This window comes from Pleurodeles waltl, chromosome 8, assembly GCF_031143425.1.
Source record: "Pleurodeles waltl isolate 20211129_DDA chromosome 8, aPleWal1.hap1.20221129, whole genome shotgun sequence".
NCBI classification, from domain to species: Eukaryota; Metazoa; Chordata; class Amphibia; order Caudata; family Salamandridae; genus Pleurodeles; species Pleurodeles waltl.
In genome coordinates this window covers 1,428,057,564-1,428,080,825 of record NC_090447.1, presented here as the reverse complement: position 1 = coordinate 1,428,080,825, position 23,262 = coordinate 1,428,057,564, and positions in this window count along the sequence as shown.

Sequence of the window (23,262 nt, the reverse complement as noted above, 5' to 3'; positions counted from 1 at the left end):
CAATTCAACGTCCTCAGTTTGTTCTGTAAGGGGTCCAGATTTCAGTGGTGTACCATCAACTGCCAGTACTATTTCGGGTTCCTTCCTGGGAATGCTAGGAAGTCCCAGTCTCTTAACCAAACCTGCATCTATGAAATTTCCCGTGGCTCCGGAGTCTATCATTGCCCTTACTGGATAGTTTCGATCTCGGGACCCCAGCTCTACTGCTAACAAGAGATGTGACGCCTTTTCCTCTTGTGGAGCAAGGGTTAAAGAAGTTAACCGTAACCCCGGTTGAAAATCTATACGAGACAAATCCTCTTTCTCTGAAGTCTTCCCTGAAGTAACCGCTGCCTTTTGAGTGGGGAAGTAGGATAACCTTTTTTTTGGTTTTTGGGGACACTCTCTCACATAATGACCCTTCCTGCCACAGTACATGCACAACCCCTGTACCCTCCTGGTCTCCTTCTCGGTCTTTGACAGGGGTGCCCTAACGGCTCCCACTTCCATAGGTTCCCCACTCAAATCATTGGGATTAGGAACTGGTTGCCCCTCCTTTTCTGGAATGACAGGTCGCCGATCACCTGCTCTACGCTCAACTCTTCGTTCTGCTATTCTGTGATTCAATCTTAGAGTAAGATTCACAAGATCCGTACAAGTGGAAGGCTGCGGATCTATTTGAGCTAGTATGTCTTTCATGTCGTCTCGTAAGCCTTGATAATAGAGAGACATTCGCTTCTCCTCTGGCCACCCTGATTCCGCCACCAGTCTATTGAAGGTCGTAAGATAAGTGACCAGGTCAGATCTCCCCTGTCTCAGCTCCAATAATTCCCTATCAGCGCTAAAGGTGGTTGTTCTATGATCAAACACCCTCTCGAAGGCCGCCCGAAAGGCATTCCAATCCGCTAATAAGGGGTCATCGTTTCTGACTAACGGCACTGCCCAGTTAGCTGCGTCTCCCGAGAGATAAGAAATAGCGAACATTACCCGGGAAAGGTTAGAGGGAAAAGACGCAGGCTTACAAGAGAATTGAAGAGACAACTGGGTTAAAAAGGCCTGAACTCTCCTGGGGTCCCCTGAAAACCGTTCCGGACTGGCCAAAGGGATTGGAGGGGAGACGTTCACGGTTATCTGCGGTGTAGATGTTGAGGCATCGAAGGGATTCCTAGTAAGCCTTTCTACTTTTTCCCTTAGGGTCGCCGTCTCGGCCCTAGAATTAGCTAACTCTTGTTGCACCACCACCAACGCCTGTAATACGTCATCCATAGATGCCATTTTGCATTACACCGAGCGGGAGGAGTATTATTCGTGGGCGCGTTATTCTGTCACGTTGTAGGTACTCCTCAGACTCGGTGTGATGCAAATAAGGTCCACCTCCCGACACCACCAAGTCACCGATAAAAACCACGGTGTATTGGAGTCATCAGGTGAGGGAAGGAAGGGGAAGGAACAGCAGGGACGGGATAACTGTAAAGAAAAAATACACAGTGTTAATTATCACATTGCCTATCTATTCTCATAAAGTCTCACTAAAATACCCACGACCGTCCCTGCCCATAACTCAGGTGGGCAGAACTAGTCCAACGCCTGTCTATTCTCCACCTAAATCAACGATGGATGCCCAGGCCGACTACGAACACCACTAGTCACTTAAGGGTTTTTCAAAACCCGATGTTTATGCAAATTAATCCTTTAGCTAGGTTGCAACAAAAAAGAAAAAAAAAAATATATAATAAGGAACAGAACTTGTCCCGCACTTCTTCTTTGGATTCAATTAAAACATTGAGCCTCTAAGTAATGTCACGCACTTGAAGAAGTCACCCCTTCCTAATTCATAGAATACGATAAACGGACAAATGTTCCCGGCTGTTTGACTTCTGCAAACAGTACGTCTTGATCCTGAGTTGCCACGAAGAAAACAAAGGTTCTGTCCTGAACTACCACCAAGGTTCTGTCCTGAACTACCACCATTCATGTTTCACGAGGATCTCTAATTTTTGTGCACCATCTCGGAAGTACACCAAATGTCGGATCACTAGATCCAAAACCATACCGGAAGGCGAAAGCCTCTGGCAAGAAACCGGCTCGCCTCTTACCACCGGTTCCAATTCTCGAAGGGAGGCAGCTCGTATCTCCAGCTGCCTTGAAATGCTGATCTCCGTGAGGGTTCCGGATGCCTTTAGTTCGTCGTTGTGGACGTGGTGACTTCCCCCATGGGAACGCCGTCCACCCTGCCCTCGTTGTGCCTCCGACGGGGAATGCGGAAAGAATAACGCGCAACCGCTTCCGGGAAGTGCCGGAGTTATGCGGTCTTCCCGCGCGAAGCGTCATGGGATATGTAGTCCCTAAGGACTACAAAATCCCGATCGGCCAGGTAGGCGCCTGTTACCCCCTGACAGAAATACTCTCTGTTGGGCCGCCACACCAGAGTGAATGCCCTCCAGGTATGCATTTGTTTATTGCAAATGCCTCTCGACACCCTGGATGGCATTCAGAATGGTTGATTGCCCAACAGTGAGGGATCTCAGGAGGTCAATAGCCTCCTCACTGAGGGCAGCAGGGCTGACTGGGGCAGGGTCTGAGATGCCTACGGCGAAGGAGATGCCCACCCTCCTGGGTGAGCGGGCATGGGAAACATGCTGAGGGGCAACTGGGAGGGCGGTGCTGGTAGGGGGGTGGCGGCTATACCTGTTGTTGGGGTGGGTACAGAGGTGTCTGCCACTGCCAGGGAGCTTCCATCGGAGGAGGAGTCGCTTTCTGTGGTCTCCCCTCCTGTCCCTGTCGTGGTGCTCCCCTCGCCCTCCATCTCACTGATGCCCTCACCCTCGGTGGATTCGGCCTCCAGGCCCAAGTGGGATGCAGTTCCCTCCATCATTGGTGCCTCTGCTCCTCCACCAGATGATGCTAATGCACATAAGGACAGGGTGACAAAAGAAAAAGGGGGAAAGAAACAGAGGATATTCTTGGTCAATGCCAGCAACACCACTACCATTGGCGTACACAACACGCAGGGAGCAGCCCTATGCACTAGGCCATGCCCAACCAGTTACCAAGATAGTCACCAGCCCATTGGGTAGAATGCCTAACGCCATGAGCTGCACACCAGAAACCCACAGGACAAGTAGTAGATGCCCACTAACACTATTGGAGTAGGAGTGCTTCAGAGCCTGCCTAACAAGGGACCTACCCTGCCATCTTCGCCCTGGCCTAGGGGCACCCATAGCCCACATCCCCCTCCCAGGTACCTCTTAACGTGCGCAAAGTCACGAGTCAGATTCTGCACTCACCCCCTTGTGGCTGCTGTGATGCCTTCAAGCGCCCATCCAACTTCGGCTAGGCCACCACCAGGATGCGGAACATCAGGAGGGTCATGATGCGACGGGCACCCCTTCCTTGTTGGGAGGCCAGCCCCAGCTGGGCCTCCGCTGCCTTCTTTGCCCAGCGGCACAGGTCCTCCCACCTCTTGCGGCAGTGGGTGCTCTGCCTGTCAAAGACCCCCAGGGTCCGCACCTCCTAGGCGATGGCACACCAAATACTCTTTTTCTGGTGGGTGCTGACCTGCAAGGAAAAGATAGCAGAAAAGGGAAAAAGTCAACCGTCCGGACCGTCAGGCTCATGGCCCACCAGATCCCTCCCATCTCCTGATGCACATACATTGTCCAGCTTACATGCTGCACTCTGGCCAGGACTCCTCGGCTCCCCCCCACATGTGGCTTACATACATAGCACTCCATACATTCATGGCCCACACATCATGCTCACAGTGTACTCACCTGTTTATCTGGAGGACCGTAGAGTAATGTGTACTGGGGGAGGACCCCATCCACCAGTTTCTCCAACTCCTCTGCAGTGAAGGCAGGGGCCCCTTCCCCAGACACATGAGCCATTGACGCTTCCAGACACAGGTCACAGCAGCACTTGCAGTGTAGGTCCTCTCCTGTTGAAGGTCAGGTAGCAAGTGAGTGGATAGATAGAAAATGGCGGTGACGTCCACAGCAGAGCATACCGTCACTGCCGGAGTACATCGCCATTGGCTCCTGGAACCCATAGGGCCCAATGATAACCAATGCAAAGTTGCGTGGCGGTCATCAACCGCCTACCACGACGGCGCACAATGCCAGCGCAATTACCTCATTTCCACTTGTCCCTCCTCACAGGTCAGGCAGCCGCCATTACAGGGGGGCACAGGACATGGTACCTAACTGCATCACAGCAGGCATTGGCACAGCATCTGATTGTCAGGTTCACATTTTGTATCTGTAAAGAAAACAAATAATCATTAGTGCAATGGATGTGGGAACATGACCCTCTGCTCACCGTTCTCTTCCATAGGCTTCAACCACTGAGGCTGAATATGAGATGGCGGCATCCTCTGGTGTACAGACCCTTGGTGGACCGTGAGACAATGGAGGACAGACACATTATCATTATATACAGACTTGATCGGGCCACAATCCAAGAACTGTGTGCCCAATTGGAGCCAGACCTGATGTCAGCTATCCGCCAGCCCACAGGTGCAGGTCCTGTCAGTGCTCCATTTCCTGGCAAGTGGTTCCTTCTAAACAACAGTGGTCATGGCATCAGGGATGTCTCAGCCAATGTTCTCCAACATGTTGACCAAAGTGTTGTCCACCCTGCTGAAACACATGGGCAGCTACATTGTGTTCCCCCAGGTGGAGGATTTTGCCACAGTGAAAGCTGACTTTTATTCCCTGGGTCATATCCCCAACATCATTGTTGCCATTGATGGTACACATTTGGCATTTCTCCCACCCCCGAGAACCAAACAAGTTTTCAGGAATAGAAAAAGCTATCACTCTATGAAGTTGCAGACGATGTGTTAGGCGGACCAGTACATCTCCCATGTGAATGCCAAATATTCTGTGCATGACAGCTTTATCTTGAGGAATAGCAGCATCCCATATGTGATGGGCCAACTCCAGACGTACCGGGTGTGGTTAATAGGTGAGCCAAAGGTCCCCACACACTATGAGTAGGTGTCTGGGTATGTGGTTGTCCCTAAGGGTTAGTGACCCCAGTGTGGAATGCCAGGACAAGGGCAGAGGAACATTACAATGAGGCACATGGGCGTACAAGGAGGATTATTGAAAGGACCTTTGGCCTCCTGAAGGCCAGGTTCCGGTGCCTCCATCTGACAGGTGGCTCCCTGTACTACTTATCCAAGAAGAAGTGCCAGATCATCGCTGCATGTTGCATGTTGCACAACCTGACCTTGAGACGCCAGGTGCCTTTTCTGCAGGAGGATGGGGCTGGAGATGGTTGTGTGGCAGAGGTAGAGCCTATGGACAGTGAGGAAGAGGAGCCAGAGGAAGAAGATGTTGACAACAGAAACAGTATAATTCAATAGTACTTCCAGTGACACACAGGTAAGACACTGTAACTTCACTTTACATTTCAGTTATCTGTTGGACATTGTACAAGGCAGCCCCTTATCCTATGTCTTTGGCCACTGACTGTACCCTTTGGCATCTCTATTTTCAGATCTCTGTGCCCCACTCTGGCTCCTGCTATGTGTACTGCTGCCCACTAAAGGTCATTCCAAAGTATATTTCACTGTACATTTGAGTTGCAATGCTTTGATAATGTTGTACAAATACATTTGTGAATCATTTGACAGAACCAGATTAGTATTTGTTCCAATGGTGTTTATTTAGGTCCTCATAAGTAGAGGGGGATGTGCAATGGGCTGGGCTGATGGTGGAGGAAAGTCCAGGGTAGAGTCCAGTCTCTTGGTATCACAGGTGTATTGTCCGATGGGGCATAGGAAGGGGAGTAATAGCAGTTCAAGATGGACAGGGTGACAGAGTGGGACAGAAGGGTGACAATCAGGAGAGTCTTATTTCCTGGCGGTGGTCTTGGCAATGTTCTCTGGCTTCTGCCTGGATCGCAGGGACCATTTGTGGGGTGATGCTCCTTCTGCAGGGCACCCCCTGGTGGCCTGTTGTTTCTGTGGCAGGGCCTTCTGTCCACCAGCGCCGGCAGAGGTGGAGGGCTGTTCATTGGTTTGGCTAGTGTCAGGCACCCGTTGTTGTGCCACTGCCTCCCTCATGGTCTTGGCCATGTCGGCCAGCACCCCTGCAATGTTGACCAGGATGGTGTAGATGTTTGTTAGGTCATCCCTGATCCCCAGGTACTGTCCCTCCTGCAGCCCCTAGGTCTCCTGCAACTTGGCCAGTATCTGGCCCATAGTCTCCTGGGAATGGTGGTATGCTCCCAGGAACCCTGCAAGTGCCTCGTGGAGAGTGGGTTTCCTTGGCCTGTCCTCCCCCTGTCACACAGCAGTCCTCCCAGCTTCCCTGTTGTCCTGTGCCTCTGTCCCCTGAACCGTGTGCCCAGTGCCACTGACCCCAGGTCCCTGATTGTCTTGGGTTTGTGTGGTTGCCTGGGGTCCCTGTAGTGGTGGACACACTGCTGATTGACGTGTCCTGGGGACAGTGGCATGGGCCTGCTGGGTGGGTGCTGTGCTGGTGTTTCCTGAGTGGGGAGGCACTGTGGTGGGTTGGGACTGTGGCAGTGTACCCGACTGTCCAGAGGTCTCTGATGGGCCAGGTTGGTCATCCTGATCCAGGCGTGCATAGCTGCTGTCGTCACTGTGGGCCTCTTCGGGGGGGACTGGAGGTAGCTGGCACCTTCTCTCCGGTGACGTTGGGTATGGGTCCTGTGGGGATGCAAATGCAGTGTTAATGTATCTGCGTGTGCTATCTTGTGCTTGGGTGTGTTTCCCTGTATGGTTGTGATTTCCCTGTCAGCTTTGCCTTGTGTGAGTGGTGATTTTGTGAGCTGGGTGAGTCTGTCTACTGGGCATGCTGTGGTGATGGGTGTCCATACAGGTCTGTGTTTGGGGTCCATGCTTTGGTGTTGCATGCAGGGCTTGGTATTGGGATGGGTGGGTTGTGATAGTGGGGTATATGTGAGGTGTTGGAGTGATCGGTGTGAGGGTAGGAGTTTGTGATGGCATGCAGGTAGGGTGGGGGATATAAAGTAGTAAAGATTTAACTTACCAGAGTCCAGTCCTCCTGTAACTCCTGCGACGCCCTCAGGATGCATAATTGCCAAGACTTGCTCCTCCCAAGTTGTTAGTTGTGGGGGAGGAGGTGGGGGCCCATTGCCAGTCCTCTGTACTGCTACCTGGTGTCTTGTAACCACGGAACGCACCTTCCCCCGTAGGTCGTTCCACCTCTTCCTGATGTTATCTCTGGTTCTTGGGTGCTGTCCCACGGCGTTGACCCTGTCCACGATTCTTCGCCATAGCCCCATCTTCCTTGCAATGGATGTCTGCTGCACCTGTGATCCGAATAGCTGTGGCTCTACTCAGATGAGTTCCTCCATCATGACCCTTAGCTCCTCCTCAGAAAACCTGGGGTGTCCTTGGGGTGCCATGGATGTGGTGTGAGTGATATGTGTGAGGATGTGTGGGGTGATGTGTTGGGGTGTATGCTGCGATGTGCGTGGGTGGTGTATAGGTGATGGTGATGTGTGTCTCTGGTCTTGTCTGTGGTCATGATGTCTCTCTCTGTTGGCAATTAATTGTACTCAGAAAAGGTTGTGGGTAATGTGGGTGTATGTTTTACAGTGGTGTGAGTGTTTGGGTGTGGTGTGTGTATATGTGTCAGATGTGTGTAGTTTGAATTGCCCAATGTGGTGGTGTTTTGTAAATGTGTGTGTATTTTGAGCCCGGTGGTATGTACCGCCAATGGTTTACCGCAATTGAAAGACCGCTGCGGTGATTCGTGGGGCGTGATACTGTGGGCGTATTCCTGTTGGCGTAACGGTGTGGGTTTGGCTATCGCCAGTTTATCACTGACCTTTGGGCTTGTGGACTTGTATGGGTGTCTGTATTGTGGCGGAATTCTGGGTGTGGGTCATAATACCCGTAGCAGAATACCGCCGCAGGCACGGTATGTTGGCAGCTGTCAGCACGGCAGTAGGCAGCATTTACCGCCACGGTTGTAATGAGGGCCTATGTCCCTCTTTACCGCAGACATTGTCCATGAAAACACAAACAAATGCTTTTTTCCTGAAGCGTGTTTCTAGGAGATAGCCATGTTTGGATCATTAGTGGCTTCCGAGTGGTGATTCCTCAACACACAATGGTATTAATATACAGATGTCCAACGTAGGTCCAGGAGGACGGAATCCATGCCAGATCTTCAGGATAGTCACAGAGGCAGGTTTACATACAGTGATATTAAATAGAACTCGTGCACTTACTTAATGCTTACCCTGAAAGTCTCTCTTTGTTCCTGCCCTCTTGGACTGATGTTGGACACCCTGGCCTGACACACTTGTTGAAGACTGTCCTAAAGTCTGTCCCACTGGCAACAGTTGACATGACTTTGGCTCCCTTGCAGTAACCAGTTCTTCCTCTGTATTGCCACTGCTCCATGGCTTTGCACCTGGACATTTCAATTCCCAACGTCAGAAGACCAGTCCTCTGGTCTAGGGGGTGCTATTGAGATGCTCCAACTGCACAAATAATTCCCTGCATTCTGGATAGTGTAAGTATACACTTCCTGCGTGACATTCATGATTTTTTCAATGGTAATTATCTCCATTTGTTTAGACTAAAAGCCTTTGTTTTCTTATCACATGGTATGTATTACCAATGCTTTGTGATGAAAAAATGCCAACAAGTTCATTGCATAAAAATATTCGGAACTCTGGAAGTTATATTAAAATGTTGTTTTTCTAATTCCAGGTTATACACTTCCAGCATAGAGCCGGCAATGGGGTAAGTGAAAGGGCAAAGGTTAAAGTGCGTGTGGTTGGGGGCATGAGAGAAGGGCTTAATGACAGGTGAGAGGACAAAGGGGTGAACTTCAGAGGAATAGAAGGGGAACAATGGGTGTCCAACCTGTTAGAGGTGACCCTGGTGGGGGGAGATATGATCTAAGTGACATAGCAAAGTACAAACTGTCATAGAGGGAAAGGGAGGGAGATACTGGGTAACTCTCCGACCAAAGTGCAGATTGCCAGGGGAGCCAGGATGCAACCCTTGGTAGAGTAACAGAACAACGTGTGAACATTCAGATAGGAGCACGTGAGGGAGGCATGGAGTCAGTGACAGAAGAAAGGACACTGTCAGGGAGCACTGAGAGACAGATCATGGTAAATCAAAGCACAAATTCTCAGTGAGCACAGAGAGTGAGAGATGTGATCAGAGAGAACCGAACGCAAGCTGTGATAGAGTTATGGGAGGGAGCCCGGCATCAGAGACAGAAAAAAGCACAGACTGTCAGGAAAACACTGAGTGAGAGACACGGGATCAGAGACAGAACAAAGCACAGACTGTCAGGGAACACTGAGAGGGAGACACTGGATCAGAGAAAAAACAAAGTGCAAAGTATCAAGGAACACTGAGAGAGAGAGAGAGAGAGAGAGAAACGGGATCAGAGATAGAACAAAGTGCACACTGTCAAGGAGCACTGAGATAGATAGACAGGGTCAAAGACAGAACAAATCGCAAACTGTCAGTCATCAATGAGAGGGAAATGGGACAAAAAACACAAACTGTCAGCTAGCACTAACAAAGGTTCAAAGATTCAGAGAGAGAGACACTGGGTCAGAGACAGAACAAAGCACAAACTGTCATGGGATCAGAGACACAACACAGCACAAACTGTCAGTGAACATGTGTGAAAGAGAAAGAGACTGGGTGAGAGACAAAATGCAGCACACACTGTCAGGGAACACTGAGAGAGAGAGAGACTGGATCAGAGATAGAGCAGAACACAAACTGTCAGGGAACAGTGAGAGAGAGGGACTGGATCAGAGACAGAACAATGCACAAACTGTCAGGGACCACTTAGAGAGAAACACAGGCTCATAAACAGAGCAAAGTACAAACTGTCAGGGTAAGACTGAGAGGGAGTCACGAGATCAGAGACAGAACAAAGCACAAACTGTCAGGGAACACAGACAGAGACATGGTGTCAGAGACAGAACAAAGTAAACTCTCATAGAATGCAGAGACATGTGGTATCAGAGACAGAACAAAGCACAAACTGTCAGGGAAAAATGAGAGCGGAACATGGCGTCAGAGACGGAACACAACATAAACTGTTACTGAAAAACTGAGAGGGAGACATGTAGTCAGAGACAGAACAAAGCACATTTTTTAGAAGGACCGTGGTAAAGAACATGGGAAAGTCACTGAGCAAAGTGAAACCTATTAATGAACAGCCTGAGAACTGGACAGTAGTCAGGGAAGTAAACTTGGGGGTATAAGAAAACTTGGGATACAAGATAGAACACAACACAAATTATCAAGGGTGAGACTGGGGGAGATACATGGTGTAAATTACAGCAAAATGAATGTTTACAAAATGAGGAAAACGACAATGGATGAATGACAGGACAACGTGTGAATTGACTGGTTAGATAGTTTTATCTGGTTAGTGAGATGAAAATAGTGTTGAATGAGGTGTGCTATTCATAATAACTAGAAGTGGTAGATAAATTGTAAATGAAAGTGATAACTATAATTTGAGAAATGTTAAGGTTAGTGTAGTTTAAGTATAGTTTGTACAGGGAAAAATGTTTCCCTAACTACTACTAAGCTTTAACTATTGTTTTTTCATTTGATTTCAATTTTCTTTTCAAGCAGTTAATACAAATGCTTTTCAAATCATAGAGTCCAGTGTTGTTGAGTGGAGTCTTGTTATACAGTACAGTTGCACAGTTGTACAGTTGTACATTTGTACAGTACCGGATCTTGTGTTGTACAGTATAGTATAGTGGAGTATGGCAGAGTGGAATAGAGTGGAGTAGAGTAGAGTGAAGTGGTGTAATGAGCAGTGTAGTATAGGGTTATATAGTGCAGAACATGGTGTCCCTTACAGTGGAGTCAAGTATCGTAGTTGGCTGGCATGTCATTCAGTAGAGTAGAGTGTCTTAGACTGTCATAGAGTAGAGTGTTTTAGAGTGAAGTAAGGTCATGTAGAGTGAAGTATCATCGAGTGGAGTGTCATAGAGTACCGTAGAGGAGAGTGTCAAACAGTGGAGCAATATAGAGCAAAGCATGGTACAGTGGCATACAGTGGAATAAAGTGTAGTAGAGTGAAGTAAAGAGGAATGGAGTCTACTGGAGCGGTGTAGCATGGAGTGGGGTAAAGTGTCATAGAGTAGAGTGGCATGTCGTAACCTATAGTGGCAAGGAGTGCAGTAGAGGGGACTGGCATAGCATACAGTTGAGTAAAGTGCCATAAATTGGTGCACCTTGATGTACAGTAGAGTGCAGACGGATGCCGTGTAGTATTGGAAAGTATTATTGACTACTGCATGCTAGAGTGGCATAAAGTTTAGTTGTGCTTTGTACAGTACAGTGTTATACTATGTGTTAGAGTGGACTGACATACCGACTGTTATAGAGACCAATAGCATAGAGCGGAATAAATTAGAGCTGCATAGACAGTGGAGCTATGTACAGTGGTCTGCTATACAGTAGCGTAGAGTGAGGGAACGTTTTGTACAGTGGAGAAGAGTTGAGTGTATCATATTGTGGAGTAAAGTATAATACAGTGTATTGGCATGGCATAGAGTAGAGTGGCATGGAGTGGAGTCGGTTAGTGCATGTAGTAAACTGTTATAAATTGGAGCGGGACCTTGTACATTAGAGTGGTGTCTCAGGGTATAGAAAAGTGTTGTACATAAGAATTAGAGTGATGTACAATGGAGTGTATGGGCACAGAGGGAGGTGTAGACTTGGACACTGGAGTTTACGGGGATAGAGTGGAGCAATGTGTTGCATAGTGTTGCAGATAGCCATAAAGTTTAGTAGACTTTCATAGATTTGAGTTAGAGTGGAGAAGAGTGTTCTACTGTGGAGCAACATAGAATAAAGTGGCATACACAGTAGTAGCATAGAGTGGATTAATGTAAAGTGGAGTAGCACACATTGGAATAGTGTGCAGTGGAATAGCGTACGTTGTAGTGTAAAGTAGTGGAGCGGCATGGAGGGAAATAGCATAGAGTGGAGTGGTGTAGAGTGGAGTGGCTTACATTGAAGTGGTGTAGCATAGTGATGAGAAAACTCCTATAAATTTGAGTGGCATTTTATACAGCAGAGTAGAGTGCTGTACTGTGCTGGAAACCTTCGTAGAGTGGAGTACAGTGTTTTACTATAGATAGTAAGGGCTTAGAATTGAGAACAGACTTGGACAGTGGAGTATATATGGGGTAGAGTGGAGTAGAATCAAGTAAAGTGGCATGGAGTGTAGTCGAGTTTTGTAGAGTGGAGTTGTATAACGTGAATGAGAGTACACTGGAGTGTTGTAGAGGGGAGTATCGTGCAGTGGAGTGGCATACAGTGGGATTGCCTACAATGGAGTGCTGTAGATTGAAGTGGTGTACAGTGGAGTGGGGAAGAATTTAACTGCATACAATGAAGTGGCATACAGTAGAGTGACATCAAATGTAATAACGTAGAATGGAGTGGCATACCGTGGAATAGGATAGAGGGAAATAACATACAGTAAAGTGGGGAAGATTGAAGTTGCATCCAGTGTAATAGCGTGAAGAGGAGTGGTGTACAGTAGAATAGCGTAGAGTGGAGTACAGTGGAGTGGCGTAGAGAAGAATAGCATAGAGTGTAATAGTGACGTACAGTGGAGTGGCGTAGACTGGGGTGGTGTATAGTGGAAAGGTGTAGGGTGGAATAGCATACAGAAGAGTAGCACATAGTGGAGTGGCATACAGTGGAGTGGCATAGAGTGGAGTTGCATACAGGGTAACAGTGTAACTGCGTAGACTGGAGTTGTGTACAGTCTAGGAGCATAGAGTGGAGTAGAGTGGAGTGTTGTACAATGGAGTTGCATAGATGGTAATAGCAAATAGTGGAGTAGCATACAGTGGAGAGGCGCACAGTGGAGTGGTGTAGACTGGAAAGTCGTACAGTGTAGTGGGGTAGAGTTTAATAGCATACAGTGCAGTAGGGAACATTTGAGTGGCACCTAATGGCATAGTGTAGAATGAATTGGCATAGAGTGGAGTGCTATTCACTCGAGTGACGTAGAGCAGAGTAGCATAGAGTGGAGTGGCATATGGTGAATTAACATAGAGTGGAGTGTTGTAGAGTGGAGGGGTCTACAGTCGAATCACATAGAGTGGAGTGGCATCTAGTGGAATGGCATCGAGTGGAATAGCTTATAGTGGAGTAGTGTCCACTGCATTTGGCATAGACTGGAGTGGCTTAGAGTGGAGGGGAGGTGCGTTCAATGTAAGAGCATAGAGTGTTGTGCCATACAGTGGAGTTGCATCTAATATGTTGTAAAATGAAATATGTCATACAAGTATCTCATTCACATGAGTAATCCTATTGAATAGAATTTTCCATTTAAGTTTTCCAATCTCTCCATTGTGGGAATTGAGGATATACAGAGAATTTGTGTCTATGATAAGAACAATAATATCTGTCACTGTATCAGTATATAAATTAATTTCTCAAAATGAATCAATTTCATCGAAGAAATAATCTGTTTGAATGAAGGATCTTTGATAACAGGTTTCTTTGTTGTGCCTTATGGACCTTTTTACATGACTAATATTGTGGTATTCTAAGAAATCCATTCATTTTCCAAAGCCTTTTATAGAATGATCTCCAGATGCATGCCAGTGCATGCCAGTGTGGGATTTTTGTCTACAGGACTGGGATAGTCCAATAATCTTTCCATGGTCCATTTCCCACTTCCATTACAATAGGGACATTTTTGACCACCGTTTTCACAATAATATTTCCATAACTCCTGAGTTAGTTAATTTATTTTCATGCTTATATTTAAATACAGTAGATGATGATTATCTCATGTTATTGTCAAATCTAGTAGGTACAAACTTTTCAAACACACACACAATTGTATGGCTTTTAAGTTACATGCATTTATAGTTTCATTTAAATTCAATTCATTTGGGTGGTTGCATAGTGACAGTTATTTTATCCACAATTTTAGTGAACATAATGTAATTTTAATTTTCTCATGACTTTAAATAAATAGATCTCTTTCTCCAAAAAATGTAGAAGAACAAACAGGACCAAACAAATTCCCCTTCTGTAACACTTATACCTTCCTGTTTCATAAATGATGTTTGGAAATCTTTCAATATTTTCTGATTGGCTTCCTAACAGTCATTCTGATTGTCTCTTCATGTTTGTTGTTTACCACTGTGCATATTTCTTCAAAATATATTTTTGTGTTGTAAACATAGTAGAAGTTGTCAACTGCTCACAAACCGGTCTAGTGATGGTTGTGAGTTGACTGTGATGGACAAAGATAAAACATAAAAAATAAAATACATTTTTATTTCACTGTGAATGTTGCGTAGTCTGCTTTGTTTACACAAAAAATGAATCAGTGATCATGTATTTATAAAATTGTTTTTAATTAATGATTTTAGTGAATTTGAACAGCCATACAGTTTTATCTGCTCACAAATATTAATGCTTGGAAATCAGATTTCCGTAAAAAGGTATCATTTGTTCATCACCAAGTAAAGTGCTTTGATTTGTTTTGATCCTATGAAAATCTTTGCTTCCATCACACAAAAAATGCCTTATTTTTACTTTCCTAACTGGTGGGTGTGTACAGTTCATTTGCAGGCATTTACAGTTTGTTGTGTGTTACAAACATGACATCCTATAGCATTCCTTTCACATTCCCTGTACCCCGACTTGATTGCCACATAATTTGCTTTACTTTTATTTCTTTGACTGCAAAGTGGGAGGAGTTTGCAAACACATGTTAAAAAATATAAGCAACAATTTGTCAGAAGATATTGGGCCTAATTTAGATATTGGCGGATGGAGTTACAGATATCCCACCTGAAGTAATATGATTCCATGATATCTTAGGGGAATCGTAATGTGGCAGACGGGATATTCGTCATATTTGTGACAGAGTAACCTGTGTGCCAAATTGTAAATCAGACCCTTATTATTATGTTTGACCTCTGTCTTTGAAGTGCAGCAAATGTGACTAGATAAATACAGAATTTAAAGGCATCTTTATTTATTGCTTGGACTTTGGTGACCCATCAAAAATCATCTCAGAACCCCACAGTTTAGGAAACACTGGGCCAGATGTAGCAAAGGGTTTTTCCCATTCTGTGTCAATGGGAAAATGTGCTCGTACATATGGCCCACTTTTATTTAATGTAGCACTAGATCGCTAAAACTGAGTTTAAAGGAATGTTTCTGATCCTTGAAACAATTTAGGTGTGAATGTTTGAGGTGGCAACCAATTACAGGGAAGCGGTCGATGCCAGGTACAGAAGATCTACCAGACAGTGCCAAGTTAGAGGAAATCTGTGGGAAGCACAACAGTAAACATTTCAGTGCACCTGACAGCACCTGGAAAGCAGTGTCTGGCTAGAGAGTTCATTCTGGACATGGCACAAAGAAGTAAACAAGTATTGGCAAAGCCAGTTGCTCTTACCTGTTATGCTTGTTTTTCCAGATGGATGCTTTGCATGTGCACACATGCAGTGCAGCCATTGTGGCTTGATTTTTCTTAAAGGAAAAGAAACACCATTCTAAGATAGCCATTGTGCATGCATATGGATACACAGTGGCCTCCTTTGCATACTTTTTCTGAAGTATGAGATGAAGCATTTCAAGATGAATGCCACATATTTACATGCAAGGGGTGGCTGTCTTGGGATGGTTTAAAACCATTTTAAGATTGCCACCTTCCGATGAAGTAGAAGGCGACTCTCAGAGTGAGAGGAGTCTGAGGGATGGGGGTGCAAGTTGGCAGTTACAGAAGAGGGAGAACATCCATGTCTTCCATTCCAAACACAGTGAGACCCAAATACCTCTTGGCGTAATACACCCAACAAAAAGGAGGAAAGCCTTCTTGGATGCAGATGACTGAGATAGACAGAAAGCCATCAAACCACGGACAAGAGGTTGACGCAAAGTCCACTCTAAGTCTATATTGGGTACAATAAGTCTGTTACCAGTAGACCTAAATAGATCTTGTCCCATTAGAGACAACCTCAAGCAGAATCCTGAGGTAAGTGTCTTATTTGATAACTTTGATCAATATACACAGTACCAGCAGACAAACAAGTAGATAACTATAAAGGGGGCCAGAAAAGTGATATAAAAAGAGCAGTGGCAGGCTGAACAGGACTAGCAGAATAGCAGATGTATTAGTTCCATGCTTGCCAAGACCCAAAGATAGTGCACAAGGTACACCAGGAAGTACACATGGCAGTGCTGTGCTGGGCAAGACACAGAGACATACCCAGAGCACAGCAGCAAGTCATGAAAGAACTTGAGCAGTACACAGTGGGCAGTGCTTGGAAGTAAACATAGGGCGGTGTCATGCTGGGGAAGACTCAGGCCCTCATTCTGACCCTGGCGGTCCTAAACCGCCAGGGCCACGGGCAACGGAAGCACCGCCAACAGGCTGGCGGTGCTTCAGTGCCCATTATGACCGCAGCGGTAAAGCCGCGGTCAGAAAAGGGGATCCGGCGGTTTCCCGCCGGATTTCCCCTCCATGGGGATTCCGACCCCCTTCCCGCCATCCTGTTCCTGGCGGTAAAACCCGCCAGGAACAGGATGGCGGGAACGGGTGTCGTGGGGCCCCTGGGGGCCCCTGCACTGCCCATGCCACTGGCATTGGCAGTGCAGGGGCCCCCTAACAGGGCCCCACAAAGATTTTCACTGTCTGCTGTGCAGACAGTGAAAATCGCGACGGGTGCTACTGCACCCGTCGCACCCCTGCAACTCCGCCGGCTCCATTCGGAGCCGGCTTCCTCATTGCAGGGGCTTTCCCGCTGGGCCGGCGGGCGATCTTCTGGCGATCGCCCGCCGGCCCAGCGGGAAAGTCAAAATGACCCCCGCAGTCTATTGTCCGCGGTGCGGTCTTTCGGCGGTTTCCGCCCGGCGGGCGGCGCCCGCCGCCCGCCGGGCTCAGAATGAGCCCCTCAGTCTACTACATATAGAACATTATTAGGTTAGACAACACCCATGACAGGCCACACAGGCCAGTGACATCATGGATTCAGAAGACACAACACTATGAGGGGGCTACATGACACAAGGGCCACCTTCTGCCAGTCCTGGCCTTTGCATCTCACAACACTTTCCATTTTGAGACTCAAAGGTGCATATATATAATGGGGAAAACAATCTAAAAGGCAATAAACCAAAGTATGGTTGACTAAAAAGTAAAGTCTTAGGGGGTCATTCCAACCCTGGCGCTCGGTGATAAAGCGGTGGCCAACCCGCCAACAGGCAGGCGGTAAAAAAAATGGAATTCTGACCCTGGCGGGAACCGCCAACACAGCCCGCCACTTTAACACTCCGACCGCCACGGCGGGACAGACAAACAGTGCGGCGGTCACCGCCAACAGGCAGGCGGCAGACAATGTACCGCCCACCCTATCACAACTCACCAATCCGCCACCTTTTCCGGGGCGGGAGCCCCGCCGATAAAAACACGGCAGAAACAGACTACGAACGGGAAAACGCTCACCGATACACACTCCACGAGGAAGGAGGACATCATGGAACCCGAATTAAACATCCTACCAGCTATTGTCTACCTGCTCATCTACCAGGAGTACGAACGCCGGCGCAGACGACAACGGTGAGTACTGCACCTACGACACAGGGGAGGAGGAAAGCTAACGGGCACACACATAGGCCATACACCCACCCCCCCACCCCAAATACCTACACCCCAATGCAGAGCAACAAGTCAGAGTGACACCCCCCCAAACCCCCCAGAATAATGCAAAGACATAATTAAAATGATCTTTAAAATTTATGTATAATATAGCTCTATTGAAGATATGGGAAATATGCAATATGAAAGATACAAAATAAAGAATGAACATAGTAAAAAATATATACATAGGCAATAAGTCCTGCACATTTTGTCAAAGTTCCATAGTCCGTGGGCCAATGTGCACAAACACATGGGCAAAGCCCACACAGGAGACCAGATACCATTGGAGAGAACACTGCTGGGGCATCAGATGATAAAACTACAGGCACCTCAGGGGGAAGGGAAGGGGGGGCACCTCAGCCACATGAGTCCACGACGCCAGATCCACGAGGGGCCTCCATGCCCACTGTGCCATCCTGGGGAGTGCAAAGCCACAGTCTCTCAAGTCTCTACAGTGGGTGGGTTGCCCACTGTGCCATCCTGGGGAGTGCAAAGCCACAGTCTCACAAGTCTCTACAGTGGGAGGGTTGCCCACTGTGCCATCCTGGGGAGTGCCAAGCCACAGTCCATCAGATGGATTACCGACTCCACTGGTAATGGAGGAGGCATGGTGCCCTGAGTGCTTCGTGAAGCCCTGCTCGACACAGAACCGGCACTGTCAATGGGCCAGCGGTGCTTGAGACGGCGGTGCCCAGCGGAGCGGTGCTTGACAGGAAGGGCCCAGCGGAGCAGTGCTTGAGAGGAAGGGCCCAGCGGAGCGGTGCTTGACAGGAAGGGCCCAGTGGAGCGGTGCTTGAGACAGCGGTGCCCAGCGGAGCGGTGCTTGACAGGAAGGGCCCAGCGGAGCGGTGCTTGAGACGGCGGTGCCCAGCGGAGCGGTGCTTGACAGGAAGGGCCCAGCGGAGCGGTGCTTGACAGGAAGGGCCCAGCGGAGCGGTGCTTGAGACGGCGGTGCCCAGCGGAGCGGTGCTTGACAGGAAGGGCCCAGCGGAGCGGTGCTTGACAGGAAGGGCCCAGCGGAGCGGTGCTTGACAGGAAGGGCCCAGCAGAGCGATGCTTGAGACGGCGGTGCCCAACGGAGCGGTGCTTGACAGGAAGGGCCCAGCGGAGCGGTGCTTGACAGGAAGGGCCCAGCGGAGCGGTGCTTGACAGGAAGGGCCCAGCGGAGCGGTGCTTGAGACGGTGGTGCCCAGCGGAGTGGTGCTTGACAGGAAGGGCCCAGCGGAGCAGTGCTTGACAGGAAGGGCCCAGCGGAGCGGTGCTTGAGACGGCGGTGCCCAGCGGAGCAGTGCTTGACAGGAAGGGCCCAGCGGAGCGGTGCTTGACAGGAAGGGCCCAGCGGAGCGGTGCTTGACAGGAAGGGCCCAGCGGAGCGGTTCTTGAGACGGCGGTGCCCAGCGGAGCGGTGCTTGACAGGAAGGGCCCAGCAGAGCGGTGCTTGAGACGGCGGTGCCCAGCAGAGCGGTGCTTGACAGGAAGGGCCCAGCAGAGCGGTGCTTGATACGGCGGTGCCCAGCGGAGCGGTGCTTGACAGGAAGGGCCCAGCGGAGCGGTGCTTGTCTTGGCGGGGCCCTGTTCAGCGGTGCTTCTCACGGCGGGGCCCTGTTCAGCGGTTCTTGTCACGGCGGGCCCTGTTCAGCGGTTCTTGTCACGGCGGCCCCTGTTCAGCGGTGCTTCTCACGGCGGGGCCCTGTTCAGCGGTTCTTGTCACGGCGGGGCCCTGTTCAGCAGTTCTTTTCACGGCGGCCCCTGTTCAGGGGTGCTTGTCTTGGCGGGGCCCTGTTCAGCGGTGCTTCTCACGACGGGGCCCTGTTCAGCGGTGCGTGTCCTGTGTTTCTAGGGAGCCAGACCTGGCCAAGACTTCCCGCTCAGTCGCCATCCGACCTTGCGGTCGCGGGGCCCTCCTGTGATGGAGTCCTGGGCCCGTGGGTGTCATCCGTCACACCCGGAATGGGGCTGGTGGGGCCCTCCTGGTCAGCTGGACTTCTCCGCCCTGCTGCCCTTGCCCTCCTTCGCTGAAGCTCTGTGGCCCTTGCCTCCCTTTGATGATGTGGCAGGTGACGGGGCAAGGCTACTGTCCTTGGTGGCAGCCGTGTCAGGCTTGTCGCGCCGGCCCTTAGTTTTTTTTGTCCTCTTCCCAGGGGGTGGGCTGGCTGTCCCCTTGCTGCTGGCCGATGTTCCTGCCCTAGGAGCTGGTGGACTCCAATAGCCCTGCACTATGGTCCTAGTACATGCAGGGCTGGTGGTGGCTGAGGTGCTTTTTGGACTCTTACCAGATGGAGGGGGTGGGTCAGTGGTTGGAACGAGGTCAAGGTTGGAAAGGAAAAGCAATTTGGAAAGAGAGGGACGGGTAGGTGTAGTGGGTATGGGAGTGGAGGAAGAGGATGTGGTTGTAGGAGAGTCAAGTGTGCTGTCTTTGGGTGCAGGTGTTTGTGACGGAGGCTGCCGTGAGGTGGATGGCTGTTGGGTGGGTGGCTGCCTGCGTTTGTGTGGTTTGGAAGAGGGGGTGACAGACACACTGGGAGAGGACACAGGGGACGTGTAAATGGCAGTGGGGGTGGTGACTGCACGTGTGCGGACTGTAATGGAGGGTGTGCTGGTGATGGAAGTACTGGCTGATGGTGGTGTGCATGCAGGTGTGAGTGGAGACGTCACAGGGAGGGAGGAGGGAGACGAGGAGGTGGGGGACACAGAGGTGGTAGTGACTGTTGGCATGTCTGCATCTGGATGTTGCTTGGGTGAATGCTTGTGGGATCTGTGGTGCTTATGTCTGGATGAGCTGCCCTTGGGTGTTGAGGTGTGTGCAGGCTGGTCTGATGGTGTGGATGGGATAGGCAGAGGAACAGGAGACTGGGACTGGGTGGAAGGAGTTAGAAGAGGGAGGCTGGAGACAGGGACAATGGCTGAGGCCAGAGCGTTGAACGATCGCTGATGGGCAGCCTGACCCGAATGAATGCCCTCCAGGTATGCATTGCTCTGATGCACCTCCCTTTCTACACCCTGGATGGCATTCAAAAGGGTAGACTGCCCAACAATGATGGTCCTCAGGAGGTCAATGACCTCCTCACTGAGGGCAGCAGGGGTAACTGGGGCAGGGCCTGAGGTGCCTGGGGCGAAGGAGATGGCCGGCTTCCTGGCCGAGCGGGCATGGAGCGAAGGCTGAGGGGCTGCTGGGAGGGCAGGGCTGGTGCGCTGGGTGGCGGCTGTACCTGTTGTGGCGGTGGGCACGGATGTTGCCGCCACCGCAAGGGAGCTCCCTTCCGAGGACGTGTCAGTGTCGCTGACGTCTCCACGGGTCCCCGTTGTTGAGCTCCCCTCGCCCTCCGTCTCACTGGTGTACTCAGAGTCTGTTGCATGGCCCTCCGGGGCCATGTGAGATGCAGCTCCCTCGTGCGCCGATGCCACTTCTCCTCTGCCTGATGATGCTAATGCACACATGAACAGGAAGACAAAGAAAATGGGGGGGGGGAGAAATGAAGACAGGTTGAGTGCATGCATTGGCAACACCTTTGTCGGAGAGGACAGACACAGAAGCCCCAGCACTAGGCCGCGCAATCGGGGTACACTACTCAGTTATTGTGACTAGGCCTACAGGTCTATGGACGACAAATGCACACATGGGTGAGGCAGGACCATGGATAGCTGTACTTGGCACCCTACAGAGGTGGGGGGCGGGGGCACAGGGCCATGCCTAACGGAGGGGCCTAGCCTACAGAATGCGCCCTGGCCTAGAGATAGCCACAGCCCTCCTCCCCCACCCAGACACCTTCACTGCGCGCAAAGATAGCAGAATGTGCTGATACTAACCCCCTTGTGTCTGCTGTGATGTCCTCACGCGCCCATCCAAATCGGGGTAGGCCGCCGCCAGGATCCGGGACATCAGGGGGGTCAATTGGCGGCTGGCACCCCTCCTACGTTGGGAGGCCATCCCCAGCAGAGACTCGGCGGTCTTTCTGGTCCTGCGGCGGATGTCCTCCCACCTCTTTCGGCAGTGGGTGCCCCATCTGTTGTGGACCCCCAGGGCCCGGACGTCCTTGGCGATGGCACGCCAAATGTCGACCTTCTGATGGGCGCTGACCTATGTGACATGTACAGGGTGGGAAAGGAAATATCATCACTTTTCTGCCTGGTCAATGTGAGTGGCCCCCCCGCCCCAACCTTCCCATGTGGCACATGCTCTCATCTGTCATGTGTTGCACTCCTCATTCGCTCACCTCCCCATCATCTTACATCCACCCCACTCAACACAGGCATAGCCAATCAACGTGCACCCTGTGTACTAACCTGTTGGTCTGGAGGACCGTAGAGTAGCGCATACTGGAGGAGGACCCCATCAACAAGTTTCTCCAATTCTTCTGAAGTGAAGGCAGGGGCCCTTTCCCCAGTCGCAGCAGCCAGTATAGGTCCTCTCCTGTGGATGATCAGGTCTCGAGTGATTAATCAGATAGAAAATGGCGGTCACGCCCGCGGCGGTGCGTACCGCGACCGCCGGCGCACATCCTCATTGGCTACTGAAACCCATAGGGTGCAATGTTAACCAATGCGGCTTAGCACCGTGGTCTTCGACCGCCTACCGCCACGGTGTGCCACGCCAGCGCATTGACCTCACATCCCACTGTCACACTTCACAGGTCAGGCAGCCGCCATTTCAAGGGCCCACATGGCATAATTTCTACTGCGTCACACAGGCCTAGGCCTTGCATTGCCACTCATACAAGCCTTTCAATGCATAGCGATTCGTGTACTGTGCAAGCTGTGTGAACGAACCTGTGGGTTGCTTGACTCTGTGCTCCATGTTGTCCTTCCTAGGCACCGTCCGCTGGGACTTGCGAGGAGAAGGATGAATCCTCCTGTGTACCGACCGCTGGTGGACATGTCGACAATGGAAGAACGACATATCATACTTACATACAGGCTTGACAGAGCCACTATACATGAACTGTGTGCCCAGCTGGAGCCAGACCTGATGTCCCCCATCCGCCAACCCACAGGGATTCCCCCTCTGGTGCAGGTTCTGTCAGTACTCAATTTTTTGGCAAGTGGGTCTTTTCAGACAACAGTTGCCATGTCATCTGGGATGTCTCAGCCTATGTTTTCTAAGGTTTTGTCCAGAGTGTTGTCTGCCCTGATGAAATACATGCGGAGCTACATTATTTTCCCTGAGGTGGGCGATTTGGCTACAGTGAAGGGTGATTTCTATGCCCTTGGACATATCCCCAACATCATTGGTGCCATTGATGGGACCCATGTGGCTTTGGTTCCCCCCAAAGAAAGTGAGCAGGTGTACAGAAACAGAAAAAGTTATCATTCGATGAATGTCCAGGTGGTCTGTTTGGCTGACCAGTACATCTCCCATGTAAATGCCAAGTTCCCTGGGTCAGTGCATGACGCGTATGTCATGCGAAATAGCAGCATCCCTTATGTGATGGAACAGCTACAGAGACACCGTGTGTGGCTAATTGGTGACTCTGGTTACCCCAACCTGTCGTGGCTACTGACCCCAGTGAGGAATCCCCGGACCAGGGCAGAGGAACGGTACAATGAGGCCCATGGGCGAACTAGGAGGATCATAGAAAGGACCTTCGGCTCC